Source organism: Saccopteryx bilineata, chromosome 6 (assembly GCF_036850765.1).
Source record: "Saccopteryx bilineata isolate mSacBil1 chromosome 6, mSacBil1_pri_phased_curated, whole genome shotgun sequence".
NCBI classification, from domain to species: domain Eukaryota; kingdom Metazoa; phylum Chordata; class Mammalia; order Chiroptera; family Emballonuridae; genus Saccopteryx; species Saccopteryx bilineata.
The window spans coordinates 194,421,698-194,431,706 of NC_089495.1; positions in this window are offsets into that span (position 1 = coordinate 194,421,698).

Here is a 10,009-nt window from a genome sequence, read left to right on the forward strand (position 1 = left end):
CCCTCATTATAAAGGTGAGAAAACTGAGGCACAAAGAGGTTAAGTAACTTACCCAAGATCAAACATCTAAGTGGAGATGCCCAGATTTAACCAGGGCACACTGGCCCCTGGAACCTACCCCATCAGCAACACACACAGTGTCTGGCACACAGTAAGCACTGAACACGTGGCCTGGGAGTGTCTGATGTCACTGTGCCCTGGGGGAGCTTGTTTCTCCACTTGCTGTCACCTCCCAGAGCCTGTGAGAGTCCTCAAGGCCTTCCATGGTTTCTACAGATTTCAGGGTGGAGCGTAGAGGGGAAGGTAAGGCTTCCTCTGTCCCCTCTGCTTCCAGCTCCTGCACCAGCTGTCTCCACTGGGCACCCCCTGACCCAGCGGTGAAATCCAGTGAGCCCAGCCCCCTCTCTGGGTTCCACAAGGTGTCCACTGATGCGAAGCATTTTGGGAGCCTTACGCTCTTTTCTGATGGCTTGGAGTCACAGAGAAGGGTCTTGTGAAGGACACGGCCTTTGGCCATCTGGCTGGTTGGTTCCCATCAAGTTCCCCCACGAACTCCAAATCCTCACCCTGGGGAACTCCAAATCCTCGCCCCAGACTAGTCTGCGCAGGAGCACAATGACTCGGCTTCTTTTTTTTTTTTTTTTTTTTCTGAAGCTGGAAACGGGGAAAGACAGAGAGACAGTCAGACAGACTCCCGCATGCGCCTGACCGGGATCCACCCGGCACGCCCACCAGGGGCAACGCTCTGCCCACCAGGGGGCGATGCTCTGCCCCTCCAGGGTATCGCTCTGTCGCGACCAGAGCCACTCTAGTGCCTGGGGCAGAGGCCAAGGAGCCATCCCCAGCACCCCGGCCATCCTTGCTCCAATGGAGCCTCGGCTGCAGGAGGGGAAGAGAGAGACAGAGGGAAGGAGAGGGGGAGGGGTGGAGAAGCAAATGGGCGCCTCTCCTGTGTGCCCTGGCCGGGAATCGAACCCAGGACTTCTGCACGCCAGGCTGACGCTCCACCACTGAGCCAACCGGCCAGGACCATGACTCGGCTTCTGAATACAGTTTTCTCAGCGAGTGTGGGGAAGAGAGAGAAGTAGTTGGTGAGAAGGGGAGGCACTCCAGACAGAGGGCAGAGCTGAGGAGCAAAGTGGAGGTGGGGCCCAAGCCACGGTCCCAGCCTGGGTCTGCATGTCTGCTGTGCACCCCTGTGTATGCGTCTGCACGTGGCTGTGGGCACGCACCAGGGAAGTGGGAAGCCAGTGTTAAGCATGCAGGTCAAGAACTGACCCCCCACCTCCTGCTTCAGACAGCTGGGAGAGCCAGCCGTGGTCATAAGGGGCCACCAGACACCCACATCCGTCAGCCAGCCGTCACTGCTGCCCACCCCCGGGTCACTGAATCAGCAGCGCCACTCACCTTCTGCCAGCATGCGCTCTAGGGTCAGCTCTCACTGGCCACTGAGCCTTTGGAAAATCAAACCTGGTCAGCCCTCACTGTGAGGCAAGAGGGTTCGCGTTTCAGTGCGAGCACAGGGTTGCACCACATGCCCACATACTCATGAAGCATGCACGTGCATGCGCTCAGCCCCGCTCCCGCCTCGTGCACAGTGCAGATACATACAGGCTTGCAGCTCTGCCCCCGGAGCATAACCCTGCAGGGCTGCAAATGTGCCCACATGCCAGCCCACCAGGCCTGTACTAGACACGGGGCTCTCACGTGTACATTCACATTTGTACACAGAGCATATATGTGCCTTCCATAGATGTGTTCTCTTACATGCATGTACCTGTGTGTCCACAGAGACGTTTCCATGAGTCAACGCACTTCCAATCCAGGCATGAACTTATGAACAAGTGAGTTTCACACAGCCCCATGCAGGCACACAGTACATGCGTGTGTAACCCCCCCAGATGTGTCTGTGCACATGAACTCACAGCTCCATGCACTCATTTGTAGTATATATGCACACCCATGCATGCACAGGAAAGCACGTGTAGCCTCAGGAACAGTGTAGCCTTGACACTCTCGTTTCAAGAGGGTGCTGCCCACAGATGTGTTTGCACATGTGAGTACGTGTGAGGTCTGTCTGTACAGAATATACATGGTGACGTACAAGGATCTAAACAGACATCAACGAGCACTCAGATCTATACTAAGCTCATACACACACAATGACATACACCCCCGTGCATCTGCCTGTGTGTGTGTGTATACTTCCACACCACGTGTACCCAGGCACTGAACCACCTCTGTCCACGTGCACCTTCAGGCATGCCCACCATGGTTCACTCAAAGCCGTGTCACACGTGCCTAACTCCCCTCACAAGCACACATGCAAACAGACACGTGCCCTGAAGCTCATCTCCTACGTGTGTGTGTGGACAAAGCTCTGGCACGTGGGCATACACATGCTCCCCCAGGGTGCAGCCTGTCCCAGACCCAGATTGTCAGGTGTGTTGGGGACAGCAGGAATGTTGCCCACACGCAGAAATCGCCACTCACGCAGAATTGCATCTGCTGCATACTTCTCATCTGCTGTGCAAATGATGATTAAATGTTATTGTGCAAGAGAAAACAGCAAGGAAGATTCATTAGCTTTATTGTCAGGAAGGACTCCATGAGCTCCAGCTCTCCACTCCAGGGCCGGTTTAACCCACCGCATGCTGGGGGCACTATGCTCAGATGTGGACTGTGGAGAGCATGGAGAATGAAAGCCGTGGAGAGAGATCCCAGCACCGGGCCCACGTGAGCTACCCCCGGCGCAGAACGCACTGGGCAGGAACTCAGGAGTCCAAGAGGCTACTCCAACCTTGCCCCTTGTTTGCTGTGCAGCCTTGGACTTATCATTTTATTATTCAAATAATCTCTCACCCCTACGTATCATGTCATAGTAATATAGAAGCCACGGTCCCTCCTTGATGTGGGGGGCTTTTCAGGTGGCGAAGGGCATGCTGGGCCGCTGAAACAACTCAAGAAGAAGCTTCAAGGCTCGGGGACACAGTAGCAGTCAGTGCAGGGCTTGTCCAGCAAACCCTGAGCCTGGACAGTTGAAAGACAGGTTGTCAAAGGTGCAGTGAGCCCTTCCAAAGAGCTTGGACCTTTTCCCAAGAGAATGAGGAACTATGAAAGGTGTCTGGATAGGGCTGACAGCTAAAATACTGGGTGCCCAGTTAAATTTGAACTTCAGATAAATAACGAATAATTGTTTTAGCATTAGTATCTCCTAAATATTGCCCAGACATACTTAGACTGAAACACACAGTCATTACTTATCTGAAATTCACATTTAACTGGGAATCCTGTATTTTTATTTGTCATATCTGGCAACTCTATGTATGGATTTGCATTTAGAAAGATCACCCTGGCTTCTGTGTCCAGGATGGATCAGAGAGTGACAGGAGAGAGACCAGTGAAGACATAAGGAGTTCATATTCTTACCTTCTTTTTTAATCAGAGGACTCCCAATTTTTAGTAGGGGCACATGGCCATCTGTTACAAGAACCACATTCCCCAACCTCTATCAAAGTGATGCACCAGCTGAACTGAGTCCCAGCCAATGCAATCTCTAAGCAGAATTGTCGTGTGGCAGCTTCAAGGACACCTCCTCAAAAAACTGTTGGCCCACACCTTTTGCCTCTTTTCCTGCTCCTTTCTCCTTTCTGCTGGTTGACCACAGCTGAAATGGCTGGAGCTCAGGCAGCCACCTTGGACCACAAGGACAAAGGCTGTACCATACGGATATTCAAACAGTGAACTAGAAAGGGACTTGGTTTCTTTAAAGTCTTTGGAGCCACCATATCAGCCCTGAACTGTCCACATCCACAGTTGGTTTACGTGAGAGAGAAATAAACTTCCAACTGTTGAAATCACTGTTATTTTGGTTTTCTGTCCCAAGTAGCCAAGCCTAATTCGAAGCTGCAATGAGAGACTGACCCAGGAATCTCGGAGAGTGATGTTCAGGCTTAAAATGGGTCAGCAACAGTGGACTGGAGAAATATTTAGGAGGAAGACCCAGCAGGAGTCAGCCAATTGACTGGATATGAGGACAGCGGGGAGAGAATGTCGAAGGCTTTCAGAGAGTGACAAGGACAGGGAAGCTGGTAATAAGCCAGGGAACCCAGAAGACACGTCAAATCTGGGATCATGGGAAGTCAGTTTGATTAGGGGCATGCTGAATCAAAGGGTCCTGCAAGCCATGTGCACGAGATGTGGAAATTCAGAATTGGAGCTCAAAAAAATTGCTGGTCACCTTCACTGACAGGATAGCTAAAGCCATAAGAGCAAGGGGAACCGGAGGGGAAGGTGGAGTGATGAGATCAGAGGGTCGAGGGTGAACTCAGGAAGCATCAGGAGCGGGCAGAGGGAAAAGAGCCATTTGGACCTCCATCCATTTCTCCAGCTGTAAAATGGGGGCAAGTTTGAGGGGTGACATAACTAATCCCTAAAGTTCCTTCCTGTTCTAACAGTCAAGGATTTGAAGGTGTGATATTAGACCACATAGTTCTTCCCCCTGGGATTCAGGTCCACCCTTGGAAAATGAGGTTAAAAAACAGTACCTACTCATGGGGTTGCTTACTGGACAAAGTGACCCAGCCTAGCTTTTTGTGCAGACCTAAGCACAGAATAAGAACAAAATAATCGACAACTCTCAGTTCATAGATGCGGGGGTTGGCGTGGGTGACGGAGGGGCAGGGTGAGTTCTCTCCTCTACTCCAAGCCCAGAAACTGGCTGAAAGCCTGGGGTTCCTCACGGAGCCCTTTAGCGGGCACCTGCTGTATGCAGAACACAGAGTCAGGTGGGGAGAGGGGGACATGGGGAGGGGAGAAAACGTGCTTACTCTTGGAATGGTGACAAAGCCCAGGCTCGTGGGGAGAGCTCAGAGGAGGCTCTGGTTCAGAGACAGGAGAGGGGCTGGAAGAGGGGCAGGGGTGGAATGTGTCTAGCCCAGAGGAGGGGCTGATGGACGGAGGCCTTGAGGGCAGAGTGCTTTCCTCTGGAGGGAGCCGAGCCCAGGCCACCGCACAGGGCGGACACGTGGCAGCCTGCCCATTACAGCTCAGGCTCCATGAAATGGGTCTTCCGGGAGCAGGAGGGAGCTGGAAGTGCTCTCACACTCCACGTTCCCGCCCCGGCTGCCGGGCTGCTGCAACAAAGCCCCCAGAAGCTGGGTGGTTTAAACAACGGAAATTTATTAGCTCACAGCCCTGGAGGCTAGAAGTCTGAGATCCAGGTGTCAGCAGAGTTATTTCCTGCTGAGCGCTGTGAGGGAAGGGACAGTCCAAGCCTCTCTGCTTGGCTTGTCCATGGTCTTCATCTCCCTGAGTTTCTTCACATCGCCTTCCCTCTATGTGTCTGTCTCTCTGTCCAGATTTCCCCTTTCTAGAAGGACACCAGTCATATTGGATTAAGGGCCCACCCAACTCCAGTATGCCCTCATCTTAACTAATTACATCTGCGATGACCTTATTTCCAAGGTCACATTCTGGAGTAATTGCATGTTAGGGCTTCAACCTGAAAGTTAGGAGGCCACAGTTTGGCCCATAAAGTCCCCTATTTCAGTCTGGGCACCAGCTGTCACCACAGATCCCTAGCCAGGCTCCCTTACAGAGGCTGTAGGAGTCCTCCTGCCCTTTGGTGGAAGCTTATACAGTCTGAGGAGGCCTTGGGACCCTGTTCACCTGCTGGGATGGCGTGAGGATGGGCACAGTTTCCCCCCCTTCCTTTATCTTTACACCCATCGATCCATTCAGACTCACAGTTAACTATAGACTTTCTCTCTCTCTCTCTCCCTCCAGAAAAAACCTCAGCAACCTACCCATATACATGAAGGCACACACACAAAGACACACGCACTTATACACATATATCCACACGTTCAGGGCCATAGAGACACGCACTGATACAGACCACAACTCACACACATTCCCCAGACACGTGGATGCGTGCCAGCACACCCACCCAGGCACAACGACAGCCACGTCAGTGGACACACACAGACACAGCCATAATCCCACAATCGCACAAGCTAGAGATCTGCTCATGTGCATTGTCGCAGGCCCATATCACACGCAAAGACACAAAATACACGGATGTAGGCATTCACGTGCACACATGCCCAGACAGACACACAGGGACCATCTGCAGACACAGGACGTTTTAATCCCGTTGTGGTTGACAAGTCCTGGCAGGCACACTGCATCCCTCTGGCCTCACAGCTCACTGCCATTCACTCCCTGGTAATTGGAAGCAATTTAATCCCCACCCCTCCCAGCCAATCACAGGCTCCACAGAACAGTCAGCCATCAAAATCCCCCCACCAGGAGCGCAGCGAGGCAAAGCCCCCATTCCCATTCCTGTTTCCTTTTCCACCTTCGTAGTCGAGATAGGATTTACAAACCTAAACACACACACACACACACACACACACACATGCTGAAGTCCCGAGATTGCACATACACACACAATCCCATACGCACAGAAAACCACACAATTGCACATGCACACACAACTACTGATAGAGGCATAGAAAGACAGTGTACACACAAATATAAAAGGCAGGGTGAGAAGACAGTGTCTATGTCTACACAGATACACACAATCTCATGGTCGGTTAATGCAAATGTGTGTACATCATTCCAGGGGCTTTGCTAATGCGTGTGAACACACAGGCATACGGTGACACAGGGAGATGGAGGACACATGTACACAGACACACACAGATCTCAACCTGTGCTCAGTAAACACCCTCCCAGGGTGTCTGAGCACACACCCCCCAGCACACAGTGACAATGAAGATGTATACAGGCACAGAAACACAAGAGCAGGTGCATACCAACTGTACACACACAGGACCCCTCACTGGTGCACTGTGAGTCCCCACAGGGGCCCATGGTCCCCACCCGCTGAACCCAGAGATGGCCCAGCTCCCTCCCCAGCCAGGATGATTTCCCAGGAAAGGGGGTGCCTGGGCCCCACCTGTCAACCTGCTGTTTGTAGCTCTATCAAGGCTGGTGCTCTGACATTCAGAGCCTGGCACTAAGGTGATCGCATTTAGCTGTAATGTACCACAGATTGCACTGACATTTGGAAAATATTCCACCTCGGGACCCATTCAACTTCAAACTTTTTCCTGGAAGAGGAGAGAAATGGCAGAGAGAGGGCAGCGAGGGCTTGCAATGTTCTGAGAAGGAGCTGTTTCCCAGCCAGCACCCCCCAACCCAGAGCTGAGCCCTCCGCCTTTCCTCCCAGAGACGGGGGGGGGGGGGGGGGGGGGGGGGGCACTGCCTGCCACACTGCATCTACCTGGGGACAGGAGACCGGGAGAAGGAAAGGAAATCTCCAAGGCAGAGACACAGTTGTTGCGATTGCAGACAACACACCAAGCCTTCACGGAAGATCCACCAGGAGCCCCTTCATCAAGTCTGGGACCCTGCAATAGCTACCTGCTATCAGACCACCTACTAAGCGCCAGGCCCTGTTTTAAGCATATGTGACCTCATTAGCAATCATAACAACCTTGTGAGGTAGGAACAGTTATCACCTCCATTTGAATGATGAGGGACCTGAAGCTCAGAGAGGTGAAGGGACTTGCCCAAGGTCACACAGCCAGGAAAGGTTGAAGCTGAGATTTAAACCAAGTCAGTCTGGCTCCAGAACCTGCCCTTTTTCCACCTGCACATGATGAACTTATAAGATGTGTCTTAGAGTCAGACAGGTGCTGAATCCTCCCAGGCCTCTCACTGCCTTCTCCCTTCTCTTCGTTCTCTTCTCCTCCCCTTCCTCTCTCTGACTTCCTTTTTTCCTCTTCTTGCCTCCCTTTCTCTCTGCTTCTCTAAGCAGAACAAATGTTCCCAGAATGATGCCACAGTCTGGGACTGCTTCCTGGAAGGGGGGGGGGGAGGCTGAGCTGCACCTGGAACTCAGAGTGGAAGGGTAGAATGACATCTGCAGAATCAATGTGCAAACCTCACAAAAAGCTTCTGGAAGCCACTGCCTTTCAGTGAATGGAGTGGTTGGATCCTTCCTATGTGACAGCTGCAGAAAACCAGGGTTTGAATTGAAGAGATTTGCTCGGGGTGGCCCGGCCCTCTCTGAGGTTATACCCAGACTGGGATCTGGACAACAAAGCCATCTGGGTAAACTAATGGCAGCCAGAGATGTGCCCACCCATTTCCCAAAGAGGACCCTGCTTAACTGGACTGGGCAGTAACGGTGGAAATACAGGGAAACAGATATTTTGCTTTATCCACTGTGCCACCACAGGTCAGGCTGGAAACAGATATTTTGAAGGCAGGGTGGAAATGACATGGTCCCAGATAGTCCAAAAAGAGACAGAAGAGGTAGGAAGACTGGTTCGCTGATAAGCTGATTAATCTCCTTAAATAACTTGGAGTCCAACTTCCCAAGAGGCAAAAGAAAGTTACCAGTAAGTTAATCTACTCTAAATGATTCCTGAGCTTCTCAGGGGTGGCAATCAATATATTTCTCTCTCTCTCTCTCTCTCTCTTTCTCTCTCTTCATAAGTGATTCTCAATAATTGCAAAAAAGAGCTTTTTGGTGTGTGGAAAATGACATTCTAGCCACAGAGAGAATCCTGGGCAAGGGGATCAATTGGCCTCCAGCTGGGAATCCAGCCCTGCTAGCGGGGAGTCGATGGGACAGCGCGATCACATCCCGTTCCGGGCTGCAGGGTTATCCCGAGGTCTGTCTGCCTGCAGAAGCTTTCATTGATTGGGGAAAGGGAGACTGGATGGGGAGGGTGAACTGAAATCTCAGCAGAAGCAAAGAATGGTCCTTCCCACTGCCCATCACTGATGTCATCCAGAACACCTCTACCACTCAGCATGAGTGCCCACCCTTGACGCCCTGGGAGCACCAACAATGGCCATTAACAATGTTCCTGGTATCTGGAAACCATGTCAACACAATAAATTTAAAAATGAAAATGAAAAAAACAACGTTCTTGGGAGCACATCAATGCTCAGCACCAATACCCTGTGGATAGCAGCCCTGCTCATCAATGATGTGTTTGGGGGCACCTTCAATGTTCACCACCAGTGCCCTGCAGCTTCATCACCTATATTCTCAGGAGTACCATCAGTGGCCTCCCCAAAGCCCTGGACAGTATCCTTTTTGATACCCCTTGAGCATAGGGACTGTGTTCTTTTTTGGGCGTCACTGTATGTCCACTAGCCATGGTGCCTGGCACATAATAGGAGCTCAGTAAACATCTTTTAAATAGATGAATAAGTGAGTGATTGTTCTTGGACATACCAGCCTGCCACCCTACCCTCAGGATCTTACCCAGTAGCTGGTCAAGAAGAGTGCTCCATCACTATCTGTTGGATGGATGAGTGAGTAGATAGAAAGATGGATAGATTATGGATGGATGGATGGATGGATGGATGGATGGATGGATGGATGGTACATACATGCATGATGAATATATGGAAGGAAGAAAGGATGACCCTGGTTGGGAGCATAGTTAGCGCCATCTGTAATTCCAGGCAGTCAGCCTTCAAGACCAGAGCTCAGCACAATGTAATCCCAAGGAAGAAGAGAAGTCTGCCTGCTGCCCCACCCCTTGTGCTTCTGGGCCCCCACGTGGGCCTGATGGCTTCACCATCTGGGTAAACTAATGGCAGCCAGAGATGTGCCCACCCATTTCCCAAAGAGGACCCTGCTTAACTGGACTGAGCAGTAATGGTGGAAATACAGGGAAATAGATATTTTGAAGGCAGGGTGGAAATGACATGGTCCCAGATAGCCCAAAAAGAGACAGAAGAGGTAGGAAGACTGTCTGGTTCGCTGATGAGCTGATTAATCTCCCTAAATAACTTGGAGTCCAAAGATTCTGTTCTCTGAAGTGGGGATTGGGCCAGGGATGGAAGTGGGCAGAGGCAGGGAGAGTCTCTCTCCTCCTGGCCCTACTTTCCCCCTCCCACTCACCAACCCAAATACAATTTCCTAGAATGTCCCCAGGACCTGAAAGGAAAGCTCATTTCCTGTGATCTGCCC